The sequence below is a fragment of the Sorex fumeus genome, unplaced genomic scaffold, assembly GCF_029834395.1.
Source record: "Sorex fumeus unplaced genomic scaffold, SorFum_2.1 ptg000007l, whole genome shotgun sequence".
NCBI lineage: Eukaryota > Metazoa > Chordata > Mammalia > Eulipotyphla > Soricidae > Sorex > Sorex fumeus.
In genome coordinates, this window is record NW_026606064.1 from 2,830,272 (window position 1) to 2,836,708 (window position 6,437).

The following is a 6,437-nucleotide window of genomic DNA, read 5'->3' on the forward strand; positions in this document are numbered from 1 at the left end:
CACTGTATCACTGTCATCTCGTTGTTTATCAATTTACTCAAACAGGTGCCAGTAACATCTCCATTCCTCCCAGCCCTGAGATTTTAGCAGCCTCTCCTTACTTGTCTTTCCCAACGCTGCTGTATTGGAGGCTCTTTCAGGGTCAGGGGAATGAGACTTGTTATTGTTACTGTTTTTGGCATATTGAATACACCACGAGTAGCTTGCCAGGCTCTGCCGTGCAATATACATATATACAACCCAGGCTGGAGCAACAGCACAGCGGTAAGGCATTTGCCTTGCGCACTGCCCACCTGGCCAAGCCAGGTTCGATTCCTCCACCCCTCTCAGAGAGCCCGGCAAGCTACCGAGAGTATCTCACCCGCATGGAAAAGCCTGGCAAGCTACCCGTGACATATTCAATATGCCAAACACAGTAACAACAAGTCTCACAATGGAGATGTTACTGGGCCCACTCGAGCAAATCAATGAACACTAGGAGGACAGTGCTACAGTGCTATAGTTGCATAACATTCAGGACTTTAGAATAGATATCTACTTCAGAAGCCCACAAATCAAAAACATTTGGTAGAAATCAAATGATAGAATGGAGGTAAAGTTTCCAAATATATGAAATATTATCTCCTCTAGAGGTGATTCTTTCCATAAATAACTGACACATTCATTTATTCAACAAATGAAACATGGTCAATGATATACCTCATTTTGGACAAAGTACTAGAGATAGTATAAATTTGAAAGCTTCTATTCTCAAGGGGCTGGAGCAATAGCACAGCGGTAGGGCATTTGCCTTGCACACAGCCAACATGGCCGACTCGAGTTCGATTCCTTCGCCCCTCTCGGAGAGCCCGGCAAGCTACCGAGAGTATCTTGCCCACACGGCAGAGCCTGGCAAGCTACCCGTGACATATTCAATATGCCAAACACAGTAACAATTCTCATGATGGAGATGTTACTGGGCCCGCTCAAGCAAATCAATGAACAACGGGAGGACCGTGACCGTGACCGTGATCTATTCTCAAGGAATGTAACCTTGCTTTAAATTTGCTGTCAGAATATTTGTTCCAGCTATCAGTGGATGACTCTGCTTAAAACCACCAGTTTCTCCAACCTGAGCCCTACGTACCGACCATCCCTCTTTTCTGGGTCCTGGTGGAATGTGGAGGCCAGGAACACAGCCTTTAGAAGTGGCTGTTCTAGCAGATGGTCTGAAAAACACAGTTGTCTGAAGTTTAATTTTAATGTACTGTGAATACTTTTCCTCCTATGTGCTGCTGAGAATCTGGGCCAAAGTCAGTGAGTGGGTGAAAGGGAATAGAGAGATGAAAAACTAAAAATGACAAACAAGAGAAGCAATGATAAATTCTCACTTGAGAGTTTATCAAGCTGAAGCGATTGCAGGGGGATCATGGGGGTGTATGCAAATGATATGCAAATGTGACACCCCTACTAACTCAAATTATGACAGTTCTTTTACTTTACATACTTAGTGGTGGTCACTGGGAATATTCTTTTTTTTTTTTTTTTGGCTTTTTGACTTCTTGGGTCACACCCAACGAATCTCAGGGGTTACACCTGACTCTTATTCCTGGCAGTGCTTGGGGGACCATATGAGTTGCCGGGGGTCGAACCCGGGTCGGCTGAGTGCAAGGCAAACTCTCTACCTACTGTACTATCATCGCTCCAGCCCCCGTCACTGGGGATATTCTGCTGGGATTCACTTTCTAAATTAGTGACTATTCACCTCACTAATATTTTCTCTTTGATCTGTTTTTGTACTCTAATCCTCATTGTCTTCTTTACACGACAGAGTTGGATACAAAATCTTTTAGGTTTTCTGCACCTGGGAAAGGAAAGCAATAATTTCTTTTGCCAGGCCAGAGCGATAGCACAGCTGATGGGACGTTTGCCTTGCACACAGCTGACCCGGGTTCAATCCCTGGCATTCCATATGGTCCCCTTAGCACCGCCAGCAGTGATTCCTGAGCGCAGAGCCAGGACTAACCCCTGAGTAAAAACAAAAACAAATTTTTTTTCCTTTGCCCTCAGTAAAGACGCCTACCCCCAGATTAGAATGGTTCTATAAAGACTAAATCATGACAAAGATACATGTATTTTTTTATTTAATTTTTAAATTTTTTTAAGGAGAATAGGAAAAAATAAACTTGTGGGAAAGAATTAACCATAGAGGGAAGAATAGAAAAAGGTAGGAGAAAGTAAAGATATGTCTGACATAAGGTTGCATTTAATTGCCCATCACTCCAGGAGATCCTTGGAAATGCAGACAGCCAGAAGCCATCATTTGTGTCTTCCCCAGAGGAGTTTTTGCCACAATGCTAGGAGCAGATTAATGCTCCATTTATTTATTTACTTATTTATTTCAGTGGCACCAGGAATTAAATTCAGGCTTCACATATGCAAGGCAGATACATTACCACTGAGCTCCAAGCCTGGCCTCCTTCCGTTTCTTTTGCTGTTGATTTGAGCCAAACTAATTCCATTTCTCCAAACTTATTAGTTCCGCACTAGTAAAGTCCCTAGTCATGGAGATTTTCTGACCACTTGGTAAAGGTATTAAAAGAGGAATCACACATAAGTCAATACTCTTCTCAATAACGCATGGTGTCCTTCCCAAACTTGTGATTCTACATTTCTGTGGCAATGTTTTTCAGGATGGCCTCCCAAGCATGGTTTTGGAGGACCCAGAATCACCCCCAGTGTGACTGTTCAATCACTGTTCAGCCTGACTGGCGATGTGGTGCTGCGTAGACTTCAAAGATTCTGGGAGGACATTGGGGCCAAACCCAGCAGTTCTTAAAAGGCCACGTGGTACTAGGAATCAAACTCAATTGCGTCTACTAGGCATGTACTCCATCCCTGTCTCCCTTTCCTCTGACGATTTAGTTAGATTAGGTTAAATTGAATTTCTGGAACTCTCAAATGTTAGGCCTTGATACAATGAGATTCTATCTCTAAATCTTGTAAGCTGCTGTGCTTTGGCACCAATCAATTTCCCCCATTTCCAATACCCAATCATCCTTTATTCTTCACAGAAGGAAAAGATAGTAGCCCGTTAGAGCCTCTCAACTTCTACTTTTCTTGAAACATCATTAGTCAGTTTTCAGCTCACTTTTCTATTCCTTTGACTTCCTTCAAAGGCACTTTCTTCTGTCAGTGAATCAGGCTATGGTATTAAATAATTATATACTTAGTAGTCAATGAGCTTAATAGTTACTAAGCATCACAGAATATCCTCCTATATTCTTGAACTATATTCAATACAGAAACAGCAAATATAAATCGGGTTTGAGAGGCAAACCTGCCACATATTTTTAAAATTTATTTTTAAAATTTATTTATTTTGATGGAATCACCTTGAGATGAACAATGAGAGGACAGTGACAGTGACAGTAACACCTTGAGATACAAAGTTTCAAAGCTGTTCATGGTTGGGTCTCAATCATCAAACAAAATTATCAAACACTGTCCTCCCGTTATTCATCGATTTGCTCAAGCAGCCTCAGTAACGTCTCCATTTTGAGACTTGTTGTTACTGTGTTTGGCATATTGAATACTCTCGGTAGCTTGCCAGGCTCTCCGAGAAGGGCGGAGGAATCGAACCCGACTCGACCGGGCTGGCTGCATGCAAGGCAAACGCCCTACCACTGTGCTATCAGGTCTCAATCATACAATGTCTCAATACCATTCCCTCCACCAGTATATATTTTCCACGACCAGTGTCCCTAATTTCCCTCCCACCACTCACCACCTCCTCAACCTGGCTCTATGGCAAACACTTCACTCTCCCTCTTCCCCCACCTCTCTCTCTGTCTCTCTGTCTCTCTGTCTCTCTGTCTCTCTGTCTCTCTCTCTCTCTCTCTCTCTCTCTCTCTCTGTTTCTCTGTCTCTCTTCTTTGGGGTTTATGACTTGCAATACAGGTACTGAGAGGTTATCATGTTTGTTCCTTTACTACTTTCAACACACAGTTTTTATCCAGAATGACCATTTACAACTATTATTTGATAGTGGTTCTTCTCTATCCCAACTCTGTCACACGTTTAACAACTTTCTAATAAACACAAAGCAATTCATAGAAAAGGACAAAGAGGCATAGCCACTGCCAAAACACTGTAGAATTTCAGAAATAATGACTTTTAGTTAGGGAGGTCTGGATAAGGGGAAGTTTACATTGTATATTTAAACATGGGAAGCATCCGTTTTGACTGGTAAAGGAAGAAGGCCAACTTTTACAACTTTGAAGAACAAGACAAGAATTGAAGTAGAGCATCGCATGCGTGTTCTGACTAAGAAAGCACAGGAACAGTCCAAACTGAAAGACATGGAGGGAAAAAACATAACTTTATTTTTTGTTTTGTTGTTTTGTTTTGTTTGGGGCCTTACCTGGCACTGCTCAGGAGTTACTCCTGGCTCTGTACTCAGGAATGACTCTTGACGGTGCTTGAGGAAACACATGGGATGCTGAGGCTCGAACTCAGGTCATTCAAGTGCAAGGTATGCACCTCGTCCACTGTGCTATCCCTCCAGCCACCCCATAAAACCAGTGTGGACTAGAGCAAGAGAACAATGATCACTCTCAGTATTTCTGAAAGCTATCTTTAACATGTCCTTGAGGCTGTGATCTAACCACATTATCACTGGAGGATATTTATGATGATGGGAAAAAGTGTGTCATCATCAGCCCTCGTAGAGTCTTTCCAGCTACTTCCCACAGCCAGCAGCATCCTAGAAATGAAGTGTGAGCTGGGGCCAGTGAGTATGGCCTGCAGGAAGATCAGCAACCTTCAGCTGGAAGAGAAGATGGAGTCAACGGCAGCAGCTTGTGAGGGAAAGGTAAAGGTAGGTGAAAGGTTGTGTTAGGATGCGGATCGTGATCTCCCTTTAACGACAAAGAGACTCCAGAGACTGCAAACAGCAAGCAGGGTTTATTGCAAGACTGGCTAGCCAGGGTCGAGCCGCCTACGCAGACATGCAGGTCTGGCAGGATGGGCAAGACCCCAAGCTTCTCCAGAGGAGATCTTATATAGGCCTTCACCCGCCGGTACAGCAGAGCCCGCGCATTTCATAGCCAATAGGTTTGTAACAACCCACGCTTTCCTGACCAATCCATTTTAAAGCATATCACTCCTTAGCCTATAGTTTGTTGTTGTTGTTGTTGTTGTTGTTTGTTTTTGGGTCATACCTGGCGATGCACAGGGGGTTACTCCTGGCTCTGCACTCAGGAGTTACTCCTGGCGGTGCTCAAGGGACCATATGGGATACTGGGAATCGAACCTGGGTTGGCCGCGTGCAAGGCAAATGCCCTACCTGCTGTGCTATCTCTCCAGCCCCTAGCCTATAGTTAAAAGATCAGTATTTGTGTCAGTACTTAGGAACGTCCTGGTTTTTAGAGCAGTTCTGGGTCTTGAGAGACATCTGGTTAACTGGTCTGACCCTTACCCTTCTCGTGACTTACAACTTGGGGCACCTGTATTTGAATTCCTTGCTCAGGAGCAGAAAAACCAGTTATTTTGCAATGCGGGTTCCTGTTAAGCTAAGCTAAATTAATTCTGGTGGTCCATTTTGGGTCTGTCCCTCACAGGTTGAGGTGAGGCGACAGAAAATAAAGGGGACGGGGCTCAGATCTGACCATCCAGAAGCCAAGGTGCGGTTTTTCCCACGTGCTGTCTGCCCTACTGTGTCACCTCAAGCATTCTCACAGCTGGGCAGCCCTTACCCTGGGTTGGCTCATCCCAGGGGCCACTCAGACTCTGCTTTGTGACCCTTGTTTTAAGCCTACCTGAAGTTCGCCTTTTTCTTCTTCATCCTAATCACCGTTTATTAATCATGACCATTTCCAAATCCTCAGTAGAATGCTTGATAGCTTGGTCGCCAGTTCTTTGGAGGATTCCAAGCAAAGCTTATACTGCAAAAGTGGAATCAAGTATTTAACTCTGTTTTGTTTTGTTTTGGGGCCAAACCTGGCAATGCTCAGGAATCCTGGCTCTGCATTCAGGAATCACTCCTGGAGGTGCTCAGGCAACCATATGGGATGGTGGAAATTGAACCAGGCTTGGCAACCTGCAAAGCAAACACTTTCCCCACTGTACTATCTCTCTAGGCCCTAAACTTTTTTTTTAATTGTTTCTTTTTAATTTGAGAGCCACACCCAGTGGCGCTCAGGAATAACTTGTGACTCTGTGCTCAGTAATTACTCCTGGCAGGGTTCAGGAGACCATATGGGATACCGGGGATTGAACCCAAGTCAGGTGTGTGCAAGGCAAATGCCCTATGTGCTGTAGTATCTCTCCAGTCCTATCTGAGAGAGACAGAGGGAAGGAAGGAAGGAAGGAAGGAAGGAAGGAAGGAAGGAAGGAAGGAAGGAAGGAAGGAAGGAAGGAGAGAGAGAAAGAAAGAAAGGAAGGAAGGAAGGAAGGAA